Source organism: Macrotis lagotis, chromosome 2, assembly GCF_037893015.1.
Source record: "Macrotis lagotis isolate mMagLag1 chromosome 2, bilby.v1.9.chrom.fasta, whole genome shotgun sequence".
Classification (NCBI taxonomy): domain Eukaryota; kingdom Metazoa; phylum Chordata; class Mammalia; order Peramelemorphia; family Peramelidae; genus Macrotis; species Macrotis lagotis.
Window position 1 is genome coordinate 141,448,201 of NC_133659.1, and position 27,540 is coordinate 141,475,740.

The following is a 27,540-nucleotide window of genomic DNA, read 5'->3' on the forward strand; positions in this document are numbered from 1 at the left end:
TACATGTGAGGCAGGGTTGTGTAAAGCCATCAACCTCACTCTCTCCTCCAGAATCATTGGAGTCCAGTGGCAAGATATAGGTCAGGATGACTGGCGATGACCCAGAATTCAACAGGAGACCTTGGGCTTTTAAAGCTAAAGTTTTTCTCAGATCTCAGTTTGTCTGAAGTAACATTCATTCAGTAGTTAAAGGCTAAGTAAGAACTGTGGTAAAAGATGATTCACTTTGCCTTCACAAAAGCATCAGATTTCATAGATTTTGCTAAATTGCCAAATTGTTTCATGATACAAAGATGGTTAAAAATTACTGCTCTAGAAACTATTACCTTTGTATGCATGCATGATATGACTACTACAATGACTTATCCAGTGAATTCTTAGATGTCAAAAAACATATGCAGGATCAAGTTGGTACTGCAAAAATATGTATTTTTTAATCTTCTACAAATGTCCATAGTTGGGCATATTTCTGTAAAGTTAATTTTCACAGAAGTTCACAAAATTGTGCTAGATAGTTGAGAATACTTAGAATCTAATACATTATCACTGTTTGTCACTTTCAGAAATTCTTGTAAAAGTATTTGTAGTAACATTTAAAATGTTTTAGTTTAATGGATAGAACAAGAAAAATGAGAGGCACTATGGGTGACATGAGGTAGCAAGGTGGTGCTAGACCTGAAGTCAGGAAGACCTGAGTTCAAATCCAGTTTCAGACACTTACTATCTGTGTAGTCCTGAACAAATTACTTAATCTTCTTTGTCTCAGTTTCTTCATCTATAAAATGAGTTGGAGAAGAAAATGGCAAACCATTCCAGTATATTTCCCTAGAACATTCCAAATGGAATCATACAGTCATTTGACAATTGAACATGTCTGGATAATAACAATGGGTAATAGAGGATATGAAACTGATCTGTCCTCATAATCACAAATACCCAGGTTCAGGTTTGGTTTTTGAAACCTGCTGATTGGATGATACTGAGCAATTAATTTAACCTCTTCATGCCTCAAACACTCTAATTTAATTTAATTTCTACATTGGGAATACTACTGACCAAGAAAAAATTGCATTTTATATGAAACTAAGAAAATGAAAATGAACTATATAAAACAGTTTTTTCATGTTGATAAATTAAACTTGAAATAAAATATTTGATTTTTGTTTTCATTCAATATGTAAATCGTCACTGTGAGGTTTAGATAACTTGTCTCACATAACTGAGGGAGAAAGCCCTCTTCGAGTCTCTTTCGGTGTGGAAGAAAAAACAACAAAAATCTTTGATGCCAAGTGCTATTTTAATTAGATCTCATTCTGCTGCACACTCAATAATACAACCTTACTTAATTGTCCTCTTTTATGATAAAATCTGAATAATAAAATCTGACAGCTATCTCCATTCTGCTAAGACTGAATACATAAAAACCTGCTGTACACAGCAGCATTCTTTAGTTTTACATAAACCCAGAGATAGTGTACCTAACACACAATTAGGGATTTTACAGATATGCTTTCATGTAGAGACAAACTGTATTCCATTGGTTCATTCAGATGATGCATATTGGCTGAGGAAGCTTGAGAAAGCTATCTGAACTATGGTAGGATGAAGCTGCTACCAACCCAAGCAATTTTTCTCAGTTTGCTAATAAACTTTTTTCAATTTGGCTACTTATTTTATTTGCTCTCTAGTCATTTGAATCTGCCATTTGATGACGTCTTCTCTGTATACTCAATGAAACTGGACTGAACAATTACTCAAAAATAGACAAAGGGAAAGAATATTTTTCCTATTTCTTTACATTGTACCTTTGTACCAGGAGTGAGAAAAAGGAGACAAGGAGGAGTCTTTACTTCATGCCTGTATTATTTCAATAGCTTGCTATTTGGTCTACCTGATTCAAATCTCTCCCTACTCCAGTTCATTGCTCAGCTATCAAAGTAATCTTTGAACAATGAAGGTCTGACCATATCACAGATACCATCAACCCCCATTCAATGAATTCCAGGGAATCACTCCAAAATTAAATTTAAAATCCACTGCTTAGCTTTAAAAACCTTTCATAAACTGGTCCTTGTATCTTTCTACCATTCTATCTTATATTTACTTCCATGTACTCATCTATTTACTGACAATGCAATCCTTGATGTTCCTTCCACTAAACACTCCATCTCTCTGTTTTGACTGCCCTCGATGCCAGAAATGCTTTCCTCCTTCATTACCATAATTAAATATTTTCTGCAAGAAGCCTTTCTCAGACTTTGGTATTAGGAAATTCCCTCTGAAATTATTTCTAATTTATCCTATATGTATCTGAAGTTTTTCTTGAACCATGATATTAGTGTTATCTCTAATTATCCTGTGAGGATCTTTACGGATCTTTACACACATTTGTTTTGAAAATCATTTCCCTCATTAGATTCTGAACTCCTTGAGAATAGGGATTATTTTTACCTTCCTTTATTTGCTCAATTGAGCACTTTCCCATATATATATATATATATATATATATATATATATATATATATATATATGTATATAGTAGGTGCTTAATAAAGGCTTGTTCACTTATTTTAGAGCCAAGTATAACAAGAAATAGTGCTGATACTACTTCATTAAAATACAAAGAAAATGAGAAAAATAGACCTTCTATAGGTGAATACTAAGTCTCAAAAGGAGGAAGAACACAGGAAAGAGCAAGTAAAGTCCACTGAACTTTATTGTGGAATCTATTGAATATGAATATTCAAAAGGAAATCAAAGAGAGAGAAAGGGAAAGGAAAAAAGAGAGAGAGGAAGAGAAAGAAGAGAAAGAAATAGAGACACACACAGAGAGAGAGAGAGAGAGAGAGAGAGAGAGAGAGAGAGAGAGAGAGAGAGAGAGAGTCATTCCACAGTCCAAAAGGACTCACTAGCATCCTTCAAAGTACAAGTTATTATAGAAACTTGTAATACAAGTAGCAAATTTAAGCAGAAACTAGAAGGCATACTGTGGAGCTGAGAAAGGACAGTAATAATGTACTTTCAGGACAAAAAAACAAGGTGGAATATAAAAAAAATACTGATAACAAAAGGACTGAGTTTGGGACCCTTCACATTCTTTAGTGGCTGAAGAAAATCATACAGAGTAAGGGTTTTTTACTAAGTACAAAATAATAATATCTGAAGAGGAAAAACAATCAGACCTGAAACTGTTTAAGCCCTAGAAAAGCACCGTGAAAAAAGATAATTCTTCAATGAGGCATATTTTTCCTGAATACAATCAGAAAGGTACTGCTGGAAAAGAATTTCCCTCTTTAAGGAAACATAATAGGTTTAGAAACTAATGAAAGAAATTTTTGAAATAAAAATATTTAGAATCAGTCTAAAATATAGAATAATGCTAGCATATTAAATGATAGCCACACATAAAGACAAACATCCTTATTAAAATGTACTTTATTTTTTTTCTATTTTCCATTTTAAGAAACTGAGGTTCAAAGAGGTTAGGTGACTTGATCTGGCAACTAGGTGTCAGAGTGCATAGAGTTTTAGACTTGGACCCAGAGAGTCCTGGGTTCAAATATTATCTCTCTGACATATAGTATCTGTGTGATCCTAGGCATGTAATTTAATCTCTCAATAGTCTAAGCAATACTCTGACTATAAATTAAAAAGTGATGATCTATAATGATAAAGGGAGTTTCTATATTCAAGAGTTCCACATGTTAATCAAATTATAAGTCCAATACCTATTCCTAAAATACAGAACTGATGACCATAAGCAGTCTGTGATTATAAAAGGGAAGAGACTGATAGAATTGACAGAGATTGTATATGAGAAAAAAATGGTTGAGTAACAAAGTGAAAAAGAGCAACCTTCCCCCCTCTCCCCCACCCATTTTTCTTCAGGGTAGTATGAGTTGGTTATTATATACACCAATAATCTTTGAGAGAGAGTTGGTTGTATGCACTTTCTTCTTATTTTTTTGTTTGTGAATTCCACTCTGTCCTTTGGAGATCAATTCAAGCATTCCCTCCTCTATGAAGTCTTTCTAACTTCTGTCAATAGCAATTTCCTCCTTAAAACCTTAAATAAAACAATATTTTTATATCTCTTTTACATTTAAGTATTATCATGTATTATAGTTATCTCCCTACTGGAGTAAAAATAAACTCCATGAGATTGGAATATGTCTTATTTGAACTTTGTATTTTCTAGTCTCCAATAGTACATATAGTAGGTACTTAATAAATTTTCATTAATAAGACTGTATTAAAGAACCTAGAAGTCATTTTATCCAACAATGCTCACCCAAAACATAAAAGTCCTTTGTACATTTCTGAGTAGTGTTCATATCTTCCATTTGAAGACAGACATTCACCTAAAATTCACTTTCCAGGTCTTCCTATTAGATTTTTAGGACAGTGTGAATAATTATTAGGATATTCTTTTTTTACAGAGGCAAAAATTTGACATTCTGTAAGTTCCACACATTGGTCTTAACTGTGCCTTCAGATCAAGTCAATAAATGTAATATTTCTTTAAGAAAACTCTTCAAAAAGAGAAAGAAGCAGAGAATGAGATGTTGAAACGGGTCATTGGGAGATCAGAATCATGACTTCTAAGGTCTCCCTCTATTTCAACTTCAAGATTCTAGGACTATCCAGGGTAACTTTATCCAGGGTAGCAGAAATATTTATTTGTAAACAGTATTGTTTGAGATCAATATTTTTTAAAACAACTTTGAATGACTTAGTCATTTTGACTATTATAAATATCCAAATTAGTTCCAGAAACATATGGAGGAAGGTTCTATCTGCATCAAGATAATGAACTGTTAAATAGAAGTATGTATAAAATAGTTTTTTATATACACACACACACACATATGAACATATCTATTTGTGTTTATTGGTAGTCATTTCTAGGGTGGAGTAGAGAAAAAGGAAAAGAGTTGGAGGTTAATTTTATTATATATTTAAAAGCAATAGCTAGTAGTACATAATAGATCTGCATATTCATGTTCAATCTCTTTTTTGTACTCTACTATAAGATGCTTGTTTTATTTCTTTTAGTTCACAATAAAATTAATAAAATTTAAAAATATAATAAATGGGTAACTTAAAAATTATCAAAATGTAGGGAATGGGAACATTTCAAATCTTATCTCACACTCAAACTGATTTGTGACCTTGGCTGAGTTACCTTACCTCTCTGTTACCAAGTAACTTTAGGATCACAATGGCAGAGCCGGGACTGTTGTGTATTAGTAAAGAGAGAGTTATTCACCTGGAGCTCTGTGCAAGAATGAAACCACAGATCTCATTTTTCAGTATGGAAGTTTAGAGAAGAATAATAAAACATATTGGATTTTTTTGGTTGTTTGTTTTTGCAAGGCGACAGGGTTAAGTGACTTGCCCAAGGTCGTACAGCTAGGTAATTATTGTCTGAGGTCAAATTTGAACTCAGATCCTCCTGACTCCAGGGCCAGTGTTCTACCCACTGCACCACCTAGCTGCCCCATAAAACATGTTAAAGAGAAGAAAAGTGCAAATCTGTAGAGTAGACATTAAACTGAAATTAAATTGATGAGTACTGATAAGGATGGGAAACCTGAATGCAATGTTTGTAGAAATCATTAGTTTGGGGTTTTTTTTGATGGTAAAAAAATTGAAAATGTTTGTACTAAGTAGATTTATGCCCTATAAATCATTATCAACAATCTATAAAGATCAAATGAGCTGATGAATGTGAAAGCAATGACAAAAATACAATGTGGTACTGAGATGCTAGGTGGAACTATCATGTATGGTGCATTTTTGTGAAGGAGAGAATTGAGGGCAGTTGAAGCTCTTTTCTTTTGTAGACTTGAACGAAGGTCTTGCAATAAGTACTTGGGCAGTAGGGTAGACCTATTTCTACTGATATCTGGAACTTAGTGTCAGTTTTCATAAATCGAAACTGAGTTTCTTTTTTATGGGTTTCAGCTATCTTCTCTCAGAGTCCTCATATCCCACTGAACTCCCCATGCAATGCTGAGCAACAGATAGCTATATTATGTCAGTAACAGTGATATACTGACCAAAGAATCATCCAGGCTCAGCAATTCTTAATTCTCAGTCATAATTAAATTACCAACAAATGTCCTAAGAAAACAGCTTCTAATACTGTTTACTAAAAGTCTGAGTTTAACTGTGTATCTGTTTTTATCATGAGAACTGGATAACAGTTTGGCATAGAACAGAAATATCCTCACATGAATTTTTTTTTTCCTTTCTCCCTCATCTGGTATCTAGCTTGCACCACTGTCAAGGTTTCTTTTCAAGTGCCCATTTTGTGGAGAGCATTCATGACTGAAGGGGAAAGTTAGAATGACTTTTCTGCAAGAGAAGCAAGAGAATTTGGGGGTCAAATGAAAATCAAAATCAGCCCACTAGATGGCGAAGTCGACTCAAAAAAGAGACTTTATGCTGCACCATAGCTCAAGAACAACTGTGGGTAACAAAATCAGTCTTCTCTGAGTCGCAGGGAAATTGAACTTGAGCCACGTGCATTTCTTAAATGATATCAAATAGAAGCAACAAAGCCTTTCCCAATCTAAAACATCTTTAAAGGGATTCAAACTTTATAGAGACTTGAATAGACAGAAACAAATCCTAAGAACTCTGCTATTATTATTCATTATTGAATGTAAGAGAGGAAATGTTTCCTAATTTGGCAGGGTTGTTCATGCTCTGAATAGAACATTTCCCCCCCCCATAACAGCAAAACTGAAATAAAATCCCTTTTTCAAAAAAAAATAGACATTTATAAAAAAAAATGATTCATTACACTGTCTCTCTTTGTTGCTTCCTTTCATAGATTTGATTGAATTTGACAAGAAAAATGAAGAATGCTTGGAAATGACATTGTATCAGGATTGATTATGCATAGCTGTTATCATCAAAATAGCACAGTTTTGCATTTAAAACAAGGAAATAAATTGGACTAATGTTTATCTGCATTAGTTCTTTTAAGCCTGAAAACCTTTTGTTTTCCCTGATCCATAGAAACTGTGAAAACTTTCATTTGAAAAAACAAAAACAAAAATGAAACCAATCCAAACAAACAGAAAACTCAAAAGGTAACACCACCTCTGCAAAATTTCAGTACTTCATTCATTTTACCCTGAGGGCAGTCTATATTTCAAGACTCCAAACTGGCATTTATGAATTCTGTTATCAAAAGCCCCAAAGAATTCAGTAGATAATTTATTTGGGAACTAAAGCTGATAATACAGGGAAAAGATAACCTATATTTCTAGCTGCAAACCCTTTGGAACAGTTCAATCCTATATTGTTTTCTTGAAAATTTTGTTTTTTAAAGTTCAATGCTTAAGCCATTGAATATAGGGGAGAGCTGGCTACTTAAGTATAGAACCGATTTAGATTAACAAAATTTTCAGGAGTCAAAAATCACTAGGCAAAATATTTTCAGTGTCAGTTTCTATTCAGTAATTCCTGGTGAGGGTGGAGGTGGTAGGAGGGGGTGATTCTATAAAACTGCTATGAAATAGATCCATTATGATCTAATTACTGGTTTTATCTGGCATTAGGACTGCCTTGCCCATAACTAATCTTTCCCTGAAGCTTTGACTTTCAACCCATATGTATCAGAACTTTTCTATGTTTACCTCAATCTAAATTATCTATTTGTATATAAGAAGGTATAAATACATATTGATAAAAGGCAAATAAAATCATGGTGACAGGATGGAAATAAGCAGGTCTGGGAGAGAATAGAAAGAAGAAACTATCTCCAATGCCTGGAATTGTCTCCCTCTTCATCTCTATCTCCTGGTTTCCTTGAATTCACAACTAACATGTCAGTAGATGTAAAAAGCCTTTCCAAATCCCTTAAATGCTAGTGTGTTTCCCTCTACTGATTATCAATAATTAAACTTGTATAGATCTTTGTTTACACATAGTTGTTTCATTTTATTTTCCCCATTAGGCTGCGAGGTCTTTGAGATTGGGACTGACTTTTGCCTTTCTTTATATCTCCATCACTTAACCACAGAGCGTGGCAAATAATAGGCAGGTAATTAATCCTTGAGGACACTAGGTGGGTGCCATACTGCATAGAGGGCGAAGACTCATTTTCTGAGTTCAATTCCAGACATTTACTAGCTGTGGGACCCCAGCCAAGTCACTTAACCTGTTTACCTTGATTGGTCATCTATAAAATGAACTGAAGAAGGAAATGGCAAACTGCTCCAAGTACTTCTGCCAAGAAAATCCCAAATGTAGTCATGAAGAGTAGGGCAGGACTGAAATGACTGATGAACAACAAAAATAAATGCTTGCCAACTAAAAAACCATAAAGAATGAGAGAAACACATACCATTTATTAAGTACCCAGAGTTTTCCAGGCACAATATTGTGTCTTATCATAATTATCTCATTTGATCCTCACAATAATCCTGGAGGTAGATGCTGTTATTATGATGATGTTACTTGTACTTCACTTTCAAAGAAGACAGTGACATCAGGGAGGTGATATCATAAGTCTGTGAATTGCATTTAAGTGACAGAGTGCTGTGCTAAGTCACTAACCTCATTTTCTCTTCTGGAACATCTGGGTCCAGTGACCAAATATGAATCAGGACAATTGGAGATGGCCCTTGATGGAGACCTCGGCTTTTTAAAGCTAAGGTCTTTCCCAGGTCACAGATTAATGATTAACTGATGCAACATCCATTCAGTGACTGAGATTAGGTAAGAAAGAGAAGAGGAAAAGAGGCCAAGAATAACCACTTCTACAGAGTCAAAAAAAAATAAACAAATAAACTGGGAGAAGAAGAAAGAAGGAGGAGGAAGGGGAGGAGGAGGAAGAGGAAGAAAAAGAAAGAAGGGGAAAAGAAGGGAAAATGAAACAAAGAATAGCTTTTTTTGCATTGTCAAAAAAGGAGGAGAAATAAGAAGAGGAGGAGGAAGAAGAAACAAGAAGAAGAAAGAAGAAAGAGGAGGAGGAGAGGGGAGGGGGAGGAGGAGGGAGGGGGGGAAGAGGAGGAGGAGGAAAACCCTCAGGATATCTGGGCAAAGTAGAAGCTGTTGCTATTTGCATTCACTCTGAGACAATCAAGGCTCAAACAAGGGCCAAGTTGGCTTGGCCTTTCTTTCTTTTTTCTTTTCTTATTGAGGAGAAAACTAGAGCAGAAAGAGGTTAAATGATTTGTAGGGTCACACAGCTAGTGTCTGAGACTGTATTTAAAGTCAATGACTTGACTTCCTGACTCCAAATTCACTGAGTCAATTAGTTGCCTCTTATACACAGGAGGGAGTCAGGAGACCTAGATGCTAGGTTGCTTTTGCCACTTTGGTAAGACATTTAATCTCCCTAATGATTTATAAAATGAAGGAATTAAACAAGATGTTCTTCACAGTCCCTTCTTGCTATAAATCTATGATATTATAAAAGATCTTTTTCCAGGTGATGATTTTCACTATTTCTCTTTACTTTCAAGTCTAATAATAATAAAAGTCTGGAAATGATAATCTATTTTATTTGAAATTAACTGGGAACACATTGAATATTCTTTTTTTTTAAAGGAATATTGTTGGATTAAACTCAGAACATTCTTCCAAGAGTTGCCTTGAAATGTATCATACTAAGTAAATGTAGAAAGAGAATATTAGGAGACTCAAAATTGCAACTTAGGTTAACACCCCCAATTAAATGACCAAGGAAAAGATGAAAGAATGAAGGAACAAACATTAACTACCATTATAGAATGCTATGAATAAAAATAAACAAAAGTGATATTTATTCTATCAAACACATGGGAAGATATTCTACTCAACAAGTCATAGAGATAAATGTTTAGGAATTAAAATGTTTTTTAAAAGTATTAGCTGAAACATTGTGGAATGGGGAAAGAGTCCTGAACTTGGAGCTAATGGGATTAAAGTTCAAATCTAGGACTTAACATTTACAAATTTTGACCCTGGGCAAGTACTGAGTCTCAGTTTTCTCATCTGTAAAGGGGTTAAGTTCTAAAGTACCTTCTAAATTTTAATCTTTAATAGTATGATTCTGGTTGATGAACATTTTTAGTGATGTTAGTCACTTCTAGATCATAATTAAGATTTAAGATCCTTAAACCAAGAAATCCAATGTCATTGCAGTTATATGAGGGGGAAATGTGATGAGATATGGATAAGGATAAGACAAGAAAGAGGACAGTGTTAAATTATTGTAGCTGCATAAAAACATTTATGAAAGAATGCTGAGGGTAAGAGTCATACTAGAAATACCCAAGGAAAATGGTTGGAAGATAGAGAATGAAAGGTGCATGAACAGGGATTGTTTAACAATCCTAGAGATGAATGGAATGAAGGTGATGGTTTCGAAGCTTGAAATTCAAATGTAGGGGAAAGAGAAATGTCTATTACTGAATATTAAAAAATGGCATTTTTAATGAACTACAAGAAAAAGAGATTGATAGTAGTTTCATTTTAAAGAGAGGAAATGGTCTAGTTCCACTAGAGATATTTCAATTAGTGATAAAGATTGTGATCTATTCTCTCCAGTAAGGAAGCCTAAATATTCTTTACCATTCTAGACAAAATAAAAATGAACTCTTAGATAATAAAATGCTTTTGTTTATTTATTTATTTACTTAGGTTTTTGCAAGGCAAATGGGGTTAAGTGGCTTGCCCAAGGCCACACAGCTAGGTAATTATTAAGCGTCTGAGACCAGATTTGAACCCAGGTACTCCTGACTCCAAGGCCAGTGCTCTATCCACTGCGCCACCTAGCCGCCTCCATGAAATGCTTTTTAAAAGAGAGTATCCACCTAGGAGTGAACTTAAAATATGTTATTGACTGGTGCATGCAATCTTTGTCAAGACAAATGCCATTTTCTCTCATTTTTCCAGCCTTCCTCTGAAATTATCAAAGTGATGCAATAAATTTTGTGGTTGTTCAATTAGTTGTTTCACTCAAGGCTGATTATTCATTACCCCATTTAGCATTTTCTTGACAGAGAAAGTGGAATGGCTTGCAACTGCCTTCTCCCACTCACTTTTACAGATGAGGAGACTTAGGCAAACAGGATTTAAATGACTTGCAGGGGCGGCTAGGTGGCACAGTGGATAGAGCACTGCCTTGGAGTCAGGAGTACCTGGGTTCAAATCTGGTCTCAGACGCTTAATAATTACCTAGCTGTGTGGCCTTGGCCAAGCCACTTAACCCCATTGCCTTGAAAAAAATCTTAAAAAAAAAAAAAAACCAAAAGCAAAAAACAAAATAAAGTGACTTGCCCGGGGTTACCTAGTAAGTGTTTGAGGCCAGATTTGGGGAAGTCTGCCTAGTTCCAGCCCAGAGCTCTATCTACTGTGTCATCTAACTGTCCCTAGCTTTATCAAATTACACTGTATCATTAACTTTACATGTGTACTATAATTTTACTTCCTACTGATGAGGCTGTCAGTACCTATAGGGCATGTAGTCAATTTAAAAATTCTCTGTATATCTCATAGTGACTATCAAAGTATTTTGCTTATTATACATACCCAATGAACACTTTACTAATGTAATGTTAAATGGACCAAGTGTTACTCAGAGTAAGTAGGAAAATTATATAATCCTTTTTTTTCAAAAAAAATCTGAAAGCTAATCAATGAGAAAAAGAAAAAAAATTGCATTATCTGTAATAAATGCAGAGAATAAAAATCAGTAGAGCAAAAGGAAAATTGAACCAATTTGGCCTTGGGATACCATAAACATACACTGTTTTTTTTTCTTTGCAACATTACTATAGAAATATATTTTACATGACTTACATGTATAATCAATATCGTATAGCTTGCCTTCTCAAAGAGTGGAGGACTGTTATGAGGAAGAGTGCTTGTAATTACAAACTTTAAAGTATGAATGTTAAAATTTTATTTTAATTGGTAAATATTTAACTAAATAAAATATTTTTAATAAGTTAATACATATTAGATTTTAAACTCTGAGAGGAGGAAGTTAAATGGGGATGATAAGTCACTGGAACCTTGCTTATTTTTCATATTAATTTTGTTTCTGGAAATATTTCTTCCTATGCATTTTTAAAAATGGTTTTGAATATGTGATATCATGTCATTAGAAATCTGCAGACTGATCTCATGAATTTCTCCAGTATAAAAGCACCTGTTAACAAAATATTTTAAAATTAAATCCAGATGCATCAAGAAAGGGTATAAACATCTAACACTTTAAACCCTGGGTTAAAATGAAATATAAAGCTCAAAGAAATATAAATGCATTGGAGAGATTAAGGCTTGATGCTCGCTTCAGCAGCACATATACTAAAATTGGAAAGATATAGAGAAGATTAGCCTGGCCCTTACACAAGGATGACATGCAAATTCATGAGGAGATTATAGCTTGAAGACAGTTTAAAAAAAACAACATTTTAATATTTGTTTTATCTCCACAGACTCAATAAAACATATAGGTGAGGGGTGTGAACTATTTATACTTTGGTTTTTCAACATGTTAAATAGCAAGAACTCTATTTGTAGACTTCTTAAAGATGATGTTTTCAAAGCATTAGAATGAAAAGATGGACAAAAGTACGTGTTGATTTTTTTTAATCTAAAGTCATATATATCCTTGGAGAATAAATATCAGTTGCAGTTGCTATTCTGAGATCACTGCCCAGTTATGAAAAACAAATCAATAGGTAGATTAAAGAAAAGCAACGGTGGGAACATATTTTGTGTGTGATCTTTAATTAAAGAGCAAAATATTTCTCCTTTTGGACTTCAGTTAGACAACTGAGAAATTAAATATGTAATATTTAAATTAATAAATTAATTATTAAATTAATACATTTGAAATATTTAATACCTACCTTGGGTAGATCCCTACTCTGGGATCAATAAGTAACAATAATAATAGTTGGCATTTAATAGCCATTGTTTATAAAATACTTTAAGGTTTTCAGAGTACTTAGCATATGTTACCTCTTTTGAACCTAACAGCAATCTTGTGAGGTAGACGCTATTATTAATCTCAGTTCATAGATGAGAAAACTAAGAGTCTAAGAGGCTAAGTGACTTTCCCAGAACTCTAGCAAGTGTTTGAGAGAGGATTCAAATTCAGGTCTTCCTAACTCCCAGTTGAACATTCTTTCTACTGTACCATTAAGCTTCCTACAAGTACAGAGGTATAAAAGTTTGAGTAGATGTGAGTCAAATAAAATGAATACAATATTTCTTAAAATTATGCAAGAACCATGAACATACCAATGAAAACTAATAATGTGAATGGTCTTAGTACTTAAATGGATAATCTGTGATCTCACTGAAAGGAGCATTAGAGTGAATAATGCAAATTACAATCTTTTCATTCCTGCCTTTTGATGAGACTTATAGAAAATAAGAAGGAAAAAAAGAGAAGGAGATGGCAAAACACTCCAGTATCTTTTCCAAGATTACAAAAGTCCACAGGGTAATGTACAGTCAGACATGCCTGAATGACTGAACCACAGCAACAGAAAATGAATATAATTAAGTGAGTTCTGGAGATCAGAAGAAAATAAAGGAGACAAACGTTTTAGAATATAAGCAAAATACTACATGTAGGCAAATTATTGTTGTCTAATACTTGGATTTGCCAAGTACAATAATAAAAGGACACTACCTTCAATGCCCATCTTAATATAACCTACTCAAACCCTCATCTTTCTTCTCTAGTCTTCAAAAACCACTCCCTCACTTGAATTCTGTTAGCACTTACTGCCTGTACCATTCATCAGGCATTGTCTTTTTTGCCCTGTATTGTTTATCTTTTAGTGAAAATTCTAAGGAAGGTAATTAACATGTGCAGTAGAATACTTCTGGAAGAAAAGCAGCCATGGATTTGTTGTGTGGTGGTGAAGGTGGATTTGTGTGTATAAGACTGATAATATGTGGAAAAATGGAGTTCATCAATATGGATGAAATCTCAGAGAGAATGAATAATTTTAAAGTATACATCTTGTGACAATTACCAAACCATATCATTATTCTTTATTGCTGGCAAGTTAGCAGTGAATATACCAAACACTGAAGCCAACTGGCTTTAGATCCTATGAAATTGGAGATCCTGAAGGAAAAATACAGAAAACTTTAAGAACTTTATAATCTATTACTTGACTTTATAAATGATTTTCAGGATAACGAATTTAGAATTTAAAAGAATCTTAGAAATCATTTAGTCCATATCCTTCATTTTAAATAGGGATTAAATGAATAAAATTGATTAGATCACTTGTCCTAATCACACAGACAGTCAATATCAGAGATAATTTGTGCAAGTCTTTGGACATCAAATCCAATCTTCTCTTCACTTATCTGAAATAATAACTACCCATTGTTTACCAAGAGATTTTGGTTGTTCAGTTGAGCTCATCCGGATCCCACATGACTGCTACATGTGCAGCGAATTGCAGCAAAACAGATTGTACTCCAATGTAATTCTAGTCTTATTGTCTATTTTATGTAACCAGGCTTAAATATGTAACAAGGGACCTAGAATATTGTGTCATGGTGAACTTAACCTCTGAAAGGCTTTTATAGTAATAAAGTAGAAAAATAATTGTAAAATTTTTAATACAAGTGAATGAAAACATTCTAATAAAAACTATAATAAAAGGAAATTTCATAAATTAATGATGACTAAAACAAGCCTGAACTATTGAAAGCTTTTTTATGTGATATGCCTTTTTCATAGAATAATAAAAATAAAAAAATTAGGAAATAATGAAGAGCTATTTAAAAATGTCTTAATAAAAGCATGTTAGAGGGTTGCCTGGAAATTATGACATTGCACAGAATACAATTTAGCATATTCAGGTGATTAGTATATGGGGTACTAGGGTAATTAACTTCCTAAATTTTCAGTTAGTTTCAAAAATTCTTTGTGAATTGTTGAAATCCTCAAAGATTAGCATTGAGTTCCTTTTTCTCAATTTAAAGAAAAGGAAGGAATAAAAAAAATTCAGTACTAACAATCTGGCTTCTACGTTGAACCCCAAACAAGGGGATTGATTTATAAACATAGGAAACATCAAGGATATGTTCATATGCAGCCCTTGTTTAAAGAGGACAAAATAGAGAAGGCATGCATTACAAGGTTTGGTTTTTCCCCCACCTAGGGGAATTTGAGACAAACTACTAAATCTAGGACTTAGAGAGGATGTGATTCTGATTTTTAAAAAAAAATATTTTGAAGTCAATGCTTGAAGGAATTTTTCTTGCAAAATTAGCCTAGTTTAACTTGGAGAGAAATACAAACTGATTGGAAAGTGGATGGAATACAATTAGGTATCCATTGGGTTCCTGAAGGAATGTTGGGTCCAGTAGAGTTTGAAATATTAATTAGAGATATGTAAGTGAATCTTAATGAAATTTTGTATGTGATATTAAATTTGTAGCTAGTGCAAGTCAAAATAAAGGTAAGAAAATAGATGTCTTCAGGCATATGAAGGGTTATTAAATGGAAAGTTCTGAACAGATACACTCCAGGCCACTGCAGAATGAAAATGAATAACAGAATTAAGCCAACTGAAAGTGGAGGAATTTTAGATGAACTTGAGCAAGGGTTATTAAGCTGGATTACACAAAAATGAATGTTGTTCAATACTAAGCATATATTTAAAGTATCTATAATGTCAAGACATTATTCTGGGAACTGAAAGGAATGGAAAGAGAAATAAGAATTTGTCCTTATCTTCAAAGAGCCTGCAATCCAAAAGGGAGATAAGATTTACACATATACACACAGACACAACTATAATACAAAATAAATGAGAACTTTAGGTAAAAATCTATGAAAATAAAAGGCTCAGAATTAGAGGGAATGTCAGCTATCAACTAAGCTAACCAGTTCCAGAACAGAAGTACATTCAGCAACATTATCACTTTGCAACCTTCAAGAGATGGAGAATACCCCATTCCTGAGGCAGTCCATTCCACTTTTAGACTGCTCTACTAGAATGATGCTCTTTATGGAACCTAAAGTGGTGTATTTATTGGTGCTAAGAACTAGTCTAATGATTCTTCCTTGTGGAAACTCAACAGATAAGTGAAGACAAATATTCTGTGTCTCCTCCCTTTCCCTTTGTCTTCTATTCAGAGAGGCAACATCAGTTGCACATATATGAGGGTTAGAATAATACCTTTGCTACTAATTTGAGACAAACCACTAAATCTGATTGGGTTCCTGTTTTCTTATATGCAAAATAAGAGAATTGAATATATATATATATATATATATATATATATATATATATATATATATATATATATATATATATATATATATCCTCAAAGGTTCCTTCTAACTCTTAAATATTAGGATTCTGAATTCAGAATTCAATACTTAGTAGCTTTGAGACCAGGAATGTGTTCCTAAGATAATATGGTAGAAAGAAAACTATTCCTAGAGACAGGCAATCTGGGTTAAAGTTTTACCTTAAATATATGCTACTTATATGACTTACCATATAAGTCAATTCACATAGCAATTTAATTTCTCAGAACCTCAGGTTGCTCAAATGTAAAATACAGAGAATAATAATTACCTATATCATAAAGTGAAGAATGTACTTTGCAAACTGTAAAGTGATATAAAAATATGGTTTGTTACTACTTTCATCTTCCTTATATAGGGGGTGTGGATAACCACAGCTTTGAGACATAATTTAGACAACTTATACAAATACTCACTCAGCATTCAGAACAGACTTTGTCATTTAGAAATGACTATAAGAACAGCTAGGAGGCATGGTGAATAGAGCACTGGTCTTGGAGTCAGGAGGACAGGAGTTCTAATTTAGCCTCAGATACTTGACTTTCATTAGCTGTGTGACCTTGGGTAAGTAACTTAACTCAGATTGCCTCATACCCAGAGCCATCTCCAGGCATCCTGATTCATATCTGGCCACTGGACCCAGATGGCTCTGGAGGAGAAAGTGAGGCTGATGACTTAATACAGCCCCCTTCACTCAAATCCAAATCACTTACTTGTCATGGAATCACCTCCCTGATATTGTGGTCTTCTTCAAAATGAAGGACAAACAGGCACATATATTTAATCATTTCTACAACATCCTGATGAGAAGAACTGGTTTTCTTTAGCTCAAAGATAAATTATGACCCTCACAAAAATTCAAAGTATACTCAACCTTGGTTTAGTTAGCTGCTTGACCTAAGGGTACCATGCCACTCCAATAAAATAGGCATAACATTGGATGAAGGTGTCCTATGAGGCATTTGAAGAAAAAGTCTATGCAGGTGTAAAGATAAGTGGAAGATTAATGGATTAATGAGAGAATGTCCAGGAAGCAAAGAAGTGGGTGTGTCTGCTACTTGATTAGAGAACAAAGTTCTTGCCATAGTAGAGAGTTAATGGAACAATTACTTTGTTCTTTGCAAACAACCTATCATTAAATAAACATACTTGCTGTTTTAAAAATTAACATAAATTTAGCATAAACTGTGTAGTGGCTTTGTTCTCAGGATGCAATCAATGATCCTAAGTAGCTATTACTAAACAAATAATTTTTTTAGAGATTGTCAGGAAGGAGGCAGGATGACAATTGTGTATTACTTTTTAAATGGAGCTTATTAAAGGGATTTGGTTAAGGTAACTGATTTTTAACAGCAGCAAATGATATTTACCTACTGCCTCCACTCAGTCCTGGAGGATCTTAATAACTTGGAACCCTGCTTTTGCTTTTCTCCGAGTAACTTGTCTTTTTCAAATATCTTTCAAAAAAAATTGAGTGGTGCAAGTATCTCTACTTATCTTTATCAGGATGATTCTAGCTTGAAACCTCCTTCAGGTAAAGAAATTATTTTGTGCTAATTTTTAGGTATTTGTTGAATCTGGGCTTGATGTAAATGTAAAATAAATGTCAAACGGTGATATCTAGGGGCAGTTCCCCATCTCAAAAGAATCCTTCTAAGGTAGTGCAGTAGATAGAGCCCTAGGTGATGGAGTGAATAGAACATGGGCACTGGACTCAGGAGAACCTGAGTTTAAATCCAATCTCAGGCATTTAATACTTAGCTGTGTGATTCTTGAACAAATCATTTAACCCATTGCCTTGCAAAAAAATATAAAAAATAAAAAACAAACAAAACCGTGACCTCTAAGGTTAAGAAAGAAACAGAAATAAGAAAACCATTTTTAGAAAAATTGCAGCTTAACTATTTATACTTCTTTACATTTCCTCCATAGTGGTTCTCTGTTACCACAAATACAGATGCCTCCGTTTGGCATTTAAAGTCCTTCAAGGGGCAGCTAGGTGGCTCAGTAGATAAAGCACTGCCCCTGGAGTCAGGAGTACCTGGGTTCAAATCCAGTCTCAGACACTTAATAATTACCTAGCTGTGTGGCCTTGGGCAAGCCACTTAACCCCATTTGCCTTGCAAAAAGACCTAAAAAAAATAAATAAATAAAAATCCTTCAATAGCATCTTTCTAATTTAACTGCCATTATTTATTAGGTTATCAACATTGCTATTTACAAATGTATTATATCTTTGTATTTATATTACTCTCCTCTCACTTTATGATCCAATCAAGTTGGTTTTCTTGCTTGCAGCAAGGTGACATAGTAATAGAGCATTGTACCTGAATTAAGAAAAATCTGAGTTCAAATCTGACACCAGACATTTAGTCTCTGCTGAGTGACCCTGGGCAAGTCACTTAACCTGTCTACCTCAATTTCCTCATAGGAACAAGAAGGAACAGAGTAATATTTATTGATTGACAAATGATAGATTTTTTAAAATCTACTACTAAGTTTATTCTGAGTACTGTATATAAAGAAAGTAATTTATAGATATAGATTCAGAATATTAAAATGAAAATATTATTAATTATTACATAAGCATAATATTTATATAAATAAAAATTATAATATTAAGTATGTAAGGCACTTATACTTATAATATATTATATTAATCATTAATGAGAATAATATTAAGTTATTTAAGAGCAACTAAAGGAATACTTATGGTAATATGTCCTTTTTCTCCATCCTTTAACATCAGGAGGTAGTGTCTTTTATTAGCAAGGTAAAGGTGAAAAGAACAAATTACCCCAAAAGCTCTAATAATGAAATGAAGATGAAGCAGTTAGTACAATCTGAAAGTGTCAGCATAACATGACACGGATCGTATTTTTAAGTGACCTTTTGAGACTCAGACTCAAGAAATTAAATCTAAGTCATGATAGCATTTCTTTAATGGATTGAGCCTTTTTTTAACCTCAATCCAAATAGTAATAAAAGAAATACATTTTCTCTTCAATTCTTTTCTTCCCAGTTTCAAACTTAGCTTTAAGTGTATGTTAGGATTGTTTTGAAATGAAAAAATTCTTTCTAATCTTCCTAAGAATGAACAACAAAGGGGAGTGTGTTATTGCCAGGACAGAGAAAATTGATAGGCAAGAGAACTATTAATATTCTTTTTTACTTCACATTCCCTAGAACATGCTAAATTTGCTAAGAATGGTTTCAATTTCCCCTATCAATATCAACAGATAAGTTTACAGAGGAGTTAAAAACAAGGAAGAAGAGAAAAACAGATTTGCATTATGCATTTTGTTATTATTATTATTATTATTCAGATAGATCTTAGATCAAGAATTAAGTACCAGACAATTCTAGTATAGAATGACTAATGGTGAAGGAGACAAGGAAAAAGCATTTATTAAATACATACTATGTACTAAGAGCTTTATAAATATCTCATTGATCTCATAAAAACCCTGAGAAGCATGCTCTATGATTATCCTCATTTTACAGTTAAAGAAACTAAGGTAGAGAGGTTAAGTGAATTGACTGGGATCACATAGCTAGGATTTGAACTCAGGTCTTCCTGAGTCCAGGCCATTTCTTCTTATCTATTTTGCTACCCAGCTGCCTCTAGGAAAGATAACTGAATTTGTACTCAGAAGACTTAAATGGCAATTTTCATTCTACCATATATAGTGTGACACTGAAAAAAAATCATTTAACTTGTCTGAAGATTAGTTTCCTCATCTATAAAAATGAGGGAATCTAACAAGAGACCTTGAGGATCCATTTAAGCACTAACACATGAACCCAGCTTTATCCCTTGGCATAAACATATCTTTATGACATTAGGCAAGCCATTTAACTGCTATTGGGCATATTTTCTTCGATTGTAAAATGACAGGGTCAATCTAGGTGATTGACATTGTTACTTATAGCTCTAAATTTATTCCAATGAAATGTATTTGGATTCAGAGGAAATGGGTGCAAATTCTAGTTCTGCCACTTATTACCTGTATGACCTTGGGCAAGTCACCTTTGAGTCTCAGGTTCCTCATTTAAAAATGAAGAGATTGAAATCACTGACAAGATTTCTTCTGTTTCTAACTCTATGATGCTATAATCCAAAAATCCTATGATATATTAATTTGTAAAAAAGACTGTATTCATATGAACTCTAGACAAACGTTTCTTTGCCCCTTGGAGGTAAATATTACTCTGAATAGATTGTGAAGAGATACTGAGGTAATTTTTCATATAATTAATATATTGTACATATTATATATATATATGTATATATATATAATTTCAGGGTTGTAGGAAGGAAAGGGTATGATTTTAAAGTGGCTATTTGAACAATAAATTATAATCATCAATTAACATTTATTGAGAAACCATAGAGTACCCGCCACTGAGTGACAGTCATGAAAAATACTATGAGGACTCACTGTAGATTTCAGATTATAAATAAATGGACATTTTCATTATTGTTTGCACTGCTAATACTGCCTATTCTGCATGCTCACAATTTTATCATTTACCTTTTCTGCCATATATAAGCTTGAAAAAATATACTATTTTTGGTATTTTAATTATAGCAGTGTATCCAGATTTTAATCAGAGTATATTATATTTATCAAATTGACAAATTTCACTCATAGGAATCAGATACATGTACTAGCTTCCAAATAATTATATTCAAGGCTGAATTTCAGCTTGAAAGATATCTCTTTGGAGTAGTTCAAGGGCCTGTGGTTGACTTCGTTGATTTTTTTTCATTTGATAATTTTAAATAATGTCTTGGATAAATGCACGCCTATTATAGTTGAATGTGACACAAAGCTGGGAAGTATAACAAACCTATCATAGAATGACAATTCAAAAAGATCACAAACTAAACCTCATAAAATGAAATGGATTCATTTGCAATTCATTTAAAAACACTCAAACCTGACTCTGATATTTCCTTATACTACCATTCTATAATTTTTCTTTTCAAACAGAATAATCAGATTCTCCTTGTCTTCAATTCCTCCCTTCTCACTTCTCTTTATCTTAAAAGCTGGGTTTAGTCATCATTCAATTGAAACTGCTCTTTCCAAGATTACCAGTAATCATTTAACTGTCACATCTCATGGTCTCTTCTTAGTCTTTATCTTTCTTGACATTTCTACAGTGTCTGATACTATGGACCACCATCTCCTTCTGGAAATTCTCTACTCTCTGAGTTTTTGAGATATATAACAATTGTCATCTCCTTATATTAGCTGTCTATTCTTCAGCATTCTTTGATAGATCAATACCCATGCCCTACCCTCTATGTTTGGATGACCCCCAAGACTTTATCAAGAGTGCTTTCTTTTCTGTTTTACATTTCCTTTCTCTTCCCAGTCCCATACTCTATGAACTCAATATAAGCTACTTACTATTTCTGGAACACTCCATTCCATCTTCTGTCTCTCTACCTTTGTGCAGGCCATTCTCCACATTTGCAATGCACTCCTTTCTCTCCTCTTTCTCAAATAATTCCTAACTTTCTTCAAGACTCAGTTTGTATCCTCTCCTTCATGAGTCATGTTCCAACTCTGTGATTCTGGGAAACAGTTTCTTTGATTATGTTGGTTGGTCAATAGATTTACCTTCATTGGGGAGATTTATGTAATATAAAATGTTTACCTAGTAAACCTAGAATTAGTGTAAAAGACCTTGGATTATATTACTGGAGAATGGCATCAAGCCATGGTAACTTAATGCACATATCTCTCCTTTGTGGGTTATACTGGCTCTTTGTGAATTATACTGGCTTTTTGGAGTACTCTTTTCCCTGGATATAGCAAATCCTTACTATCAATCAATCAATATTTATTAGATGCCTACTGTGTGTCAGACAATTACTGGGAATACTAAAGAGGCAAATTCTCTCTGTTTACTTTAACTTTTTCATCCTACAGTTTTTTTGCCCTTTCAAATTTCCTCAGGACAGACATATGCCCTTTTCTTAGACTTTCTATAACAGGCATCAATTTTCTCATGCATTTAGCACAGGAAAGACACATAGTAGGTGCTTAATAAATGTTGAATGATCTATTGATGATTACCCATTTTTCTTCCTATTCTAGATTCTACTCTCTTTTGACCTTATGTCATGAAAGAAAGATAAAAGTCAAGAAAAAGGCACAGTCCTTGTTTAGTGCAGATGAGAAGATGGCAATAGAAAACAGAAATAAGAAAATTATTTAATAATGAATTTTCTTTTTTACATAAGGAAATTATCTTTGTAATCAGAAGGAAAGAATAAAAATGCTTATCAAGGATTTTTGTAAAACTTAAAATAACAAAATCAATATAGTAAGACAGTATCCAATTGCCTTCAATGTTTTGAAGTCAGACCTATATGATCAACATCCCTATATACCAGATGAACTGCTTCTTTTTGCTGTTGTATTGTTATAAGCAATATTTGAAAAGTTGTGGTGGGTGAGAAAGGTGCTACAAGATTAAAGAATAAAAGCTGTCCTTTTCAAACACTAGGTCAATGAGCTTGACTTGATTATTAACTTGATTTTCTTGATTTGTAAAATCTAATTCAATTGATGGGGTTGACTAAATACACTCTGAGGACCCCAATGGCTCTGAGATTTAAGAATTTGTGATTCTATCATTGTGGACAATAATGATGAAGTCTCACATTTCAATAAGGATTTAAAAGTGTGCAAAGCATTTTATATATGGTGATACACTTGATCCTTATAAAAACACCATAAAGTAGGTACATTGTGTTACTCATTTTAGAAATCAGGAAACTGAGGCTCAGAAAGCTAAAATGATTTACTTAGGAAAATACAGCCAGTGCATGCCTAAGGCAAGATTTGAACTTTAAGGCATTCCAAGTCCAGAGTTCTAGCCTCATATCAATATGACAGAGTACCAAGATAGGCTCTTCTTTATTTGCTGAAGCTAAAAACAGTCCTCACCTAGTAGCTAACTCTCCCTTAGTGAGCCTCTAGCTGAGGCAGTGAAATGGCACAGTAGATAAAGTGCTGAGCCTGGCATCAGGAAGACATGCACCTACTAGCTGTGTAATGTTGAGTAAAGTCACTTACTCTCTACCTGATTCTGTTTTCTCAACTTTAGAAAGAGAATAATAATATACCCACACCTCAGGGTTGTTTGATGGTTCAAGAGATAATATTTGTAAAGCACTATGCTCAACACATAGTAGGTGCTTTTAAAAGATTTTTTCCTGTTTTCATCCCCCCAAATCTGGCTTGACTAATAAAATCAAATCAACAAGAACTTATTAAATGATTGACAATGGCATGCACTGTGCTAAGCACTGTAGATATTAAGAAACACAGCTACTGTCCCAAAGGACCAGACATTCTAATGTGGGAAACAACCTATAAAATAATTAGCTAAATAAACACAGCAGATTGAAGTAAGCTGAGAGAGGATGGTATTAGCAGCTGGGAGGAGGGAACAAGAAAAAGCCTCTTACAGAAGGTGGAATTTGAACTAAGTTTTCAGGGAAATGTAGAAACATATATGGAGGAGCAGTGCATTCCAGACTTGGGGGGACAGCCATAACAAAGGTAGAGAAACAAGGGTTGTTAATCATATTCAAGGAACTTCTTGTATCCAGTATTTCTGGATCCTCAAAACAATGACATTCAATGACATTGACCTCCTTGTTGTTCCCCAGACCGGACACTATCTTTCAGCTTTAGGTACTTTCTCTGTCTCCCATGGCTAGAATCCTCTCCTTCCTCCTCTCCACCCAATGATTTCCCTGGCTTCCTTTAAGTCAGGGGTAGTGAACATCAGGCCCTCTGGCCTTCATTTAGTATGACTCTGTTATGGCAACTGCAGGTGGACTTGGAATACAATAAATCCAGGAACTTTATAGAAACAAATTAATTAAATGTTTAATTAATTAAATTAATTAAATATAAAAGGCTAATTTTTAAGTTGATAATTTCGTATGGCCTGTGAATGATGCTATGAATATCCGAATGGCCCTTGGTAGAAAAAAAAAGGTTCTCCATCTCTATTTAAATTTAAACTAAATCCATCTTTGGCAACTGAATGGGAGAATGGATTGGAATGAGAACAGACTAGTTCAGGCAGAACAAGTGGCAGGTTATTGAATAATCCAAGTGTGAAGTAATGAGGACCTGCACTAGAAAGGTAGCAACATCACAATAGAGAAAGGAAGGTGTATTCAGGAGATACTGCAACAGTAAAATTGCCAGATTTTGGTAAGAGATTGTTTGTGGAATGGGGTGTGTCTGAGAGAGGAGTTGAGTATGACATCTAGATTTTGGGCCTAGAGGCCTAGGAAGAAGGTACTGCTATCATCAGTAATAAGGAAGTCTGGAGGGGAAACTAGTGATTTATGTTTTATGTTGAATTTTAAATGATTATTAGAATCCAGTTCAAGATATCTGAAAGGTAGTTAGAAGAATCTCACACTTTCATCTTAGAAATGATTCAAGGGACATCAAGAAATTACACAAGATCCCATTGCTAGTATACCATCCCAAAAAAGAGGTGTCTACTGGCAGAATGATCTTGATTTGAGAAGTCAGTTTGTGTGACTACATAACTACTTTGACTCAGTTTCCTCAGCTACAAATATCTACACCCTACTCTAGTTCTTCCCTTCCAGCCTCTAAGGAATACTGTTAGGAATGCATAAATCAAATCAATTTCTGAAATTATATCTTTTTCTGATCCTTAAAAATACAAAAAATAAAGTGTTATGCCTTAGATTATTCTTTGAAATATCTGTATTCATTTTCCATCTCTGACAAATATTAGTTATATAATCTTACTTATCACTTAAAATCTAAGGAAAAGGTCCCACTACACACTAGTAGAAAAAATTTCTACATCCAGGAGTTCTTTAAACCAGTTAAATCCAAGGTCTATTAGTACCTAGGTCTCTCCTATGGATAACAGATTATTTAAATAATGCATTATGGTTTTGCAAAAGGTCAGATGGTATATAGTTGTGCTGTTATTAGGAAGGGAATTGAGCACCTTAGTTTCCAAATCTGCAAAATGGGAATAATATTATTATGAGCATAAAATGAGATAAAATATGCAAATTCTTTTACAAATTTTAAAGCACTTTACACATGTTAGCGCTATTCTTAAATTCATAATAAATAATAGTTTCTCCCACAGAAAGATGGTAATCAGAAAAAAGAAAGAATAGGGGCAACATACTATGCCTTTCTTGTCTCTATTCTACTTGTCTTTGTTGTTGGCACTCTTACCTGATCTCCAGGAAGCTGAAAAAAGCTAGCTGTTCTGTCATTGGGCCAACCAAACAACTTGGGAGTGAAAAATGAATGTTTCAGTTTTTCTTTTTCTCTCTTCCACTGTTTGTGTCTGTCTTTCTTTGGATTATTTAGCCTGCAAAAGGCATAGGCCTTTATAATCACAAGAAATCTGTGTGTGTATCATGTAACACATGGAGATATTTACCACACTGATCTGAGAAAAAAGTCACAGATCTAATAACTTATCAAGGAGTATACTCTTTTGTTGAACAGAGTTCAGAATTCATGGTATTTTATTAGAAAAGCAGTCAGCAATGTAAAATATAATTTAAATAAAAAAATCAAAAGAGATGAATGCAAAAAGTAATAAAATTCTATAAATATCAAAAGACAATTAATAAAAACGATCTAGGGTTCCCAATCACTAACTATTTAGATACTCAGAACTGAAATTTTGGTTAAAATTCTGTAAATTGCATGCTATTTATAATTCCAATTAGAATCTTCTAGTTTTCATACAAGAACAAATAAACTCAACAACTTGGCCTGAGTTTCCAGAACTGTAAGGGTTAGTTTGAATCCTCTATATGGCCACAAAGGTTTCAGGGGGAAAATATGTTGCCAAAATCTTATTGTTGTTTTAAACACTGGGTTTTTGGGTTTTTTCCCACTGGGTTTTGAAAGAGAGTATCCTCCACAACTGCTCTGAATTTACAATTGCAAGCTAAATTATCTGAGAATATCAAATAAAAATCAAATTACAGAAGACATTCTGATCTCTTCTTACCTTAGCATGAAGGTCTTTAAAAGTAAATTAGCTCAGTTTCTCTAAGTATCTTTTAATGCAGAACTCTTCCGAACATTTTCCATTTGCCTCTCTCTCTTTGAGAATAACAGCTATGTCCCATGGAGGGTGAAAAATGACATTTATGTCTTTCACTTAGTCTTTTCAAATCAGCAAATGGTGTCCTACAATTGTGCTTACCTTTGTGAAAAGCCTTGGGTGAAGCAGCAAGCTAAGCTAATATATACGAGTGTCTGAAAATGACTGCTGAATAGACACACTCCAGGAATGTACTTTTGTGACTTAACCATAAAAGGAATGCAGGATAACAAAAATGAAGATTTATTTCCTCAAGTAAAGTCCCTACAAAGTCAATATTAATACACAGAAATATCACACAGACAAGACCAAAATGTGAGAAAACTGTATTAATATATAACTTATCAAAAAACTAAGTGAATATATTTTTTCTTCTTATTATTATTATTATCATTATTTATTTTTCCCTATCACTATAAGTTTACTCTCTTATCAACTGTCTTTTCATAGTACTTAGGATAACTTTAACTTCTGAAAGCCAATTTCAGGAGAACAGGAAGTCTGATAAGTTCTCAGGAGCAGAAAAGACTTTGTCTACTAGCTTGGTGACTGATTATTAGCCTCTACTAAATTATGCTCTTCTTGAGGACAAGAACTATATCTTCTCTAAACCTGTTATCTTCTTCAAGATCTAGCAAAGTCATATTTACTATAGATGCCTAGCAAACGTTTCCATTCCATTGTTGTTTCTACGGATAATACACAAATTATAAACTTCTTTAACCCATATTACAATACAGTACAGTATAGGAACATAGTAGGTACTTAAATAAAGACTTCTTTTTCTTGTTCCTGTCAGTAAAAGACCTGATCTACTTAATTGATAAAATTGAGGAAATTAATCTGGTACTCCTTTATTTTACCTAAGCCATACAATGGAAATCTAAACCTTGACCTATCTCTTCCCTTCATTGTTTCATTTTCTAAGGAAGAGGTGTCCATTCCCTCCCTTTGGGAGTTTGTCCCTTTGATAATTGCTTCTCACCTTCAACTCCTCCCTCACTGCTGGCTTTTATCCTAATTTTTAAGACATATCTAAATTCCATTCCTGAAAAAAGAAGTGTCTGGAT

At 33.7% G+C, this 27,540-nt stretch overlaps 1 protein-coding gene and 1 non-coding gene across 12 annotated transcripts in view; one reads left to right on the forward strand and one right to left on the reverse strand.

Moving 5' to 3' along the window:
* The window catches only part of CHRM3 (cholinergic receptor muscarinic 3), a 658,611-nt gene that overhangs the window by 4,412 nt on the left and 626,659 nt on the right, over nucleotides 1-27,540 (reverse strand). Inside the window, exon 1 of one of the 11 annotated variants that reach the window (XM_074222931.1) lies at nucleotides 722-2,434. The exons of the other annotated variants lie outside the window; for them this stretch is intronic. The gene's annotated coding sequence lies outside the window, so the exon portion shown is untranslated. Of the gene's footprint in view, nucleotides 1-721; nucleotides 2,435-27,540 lie in introns of those variants that run through there. 11 annotated transcript variants of the gene reach the window in all.
* Nucleotides 12,292-12,398, forward strand: LOC141515686 (U6 spliceosomal RNA). Its single transcript, XR_012476444.1, has one exon. It is a non-coding gene; the product is annotated as a U6 spliceosomal RNA (small nuclear RNA).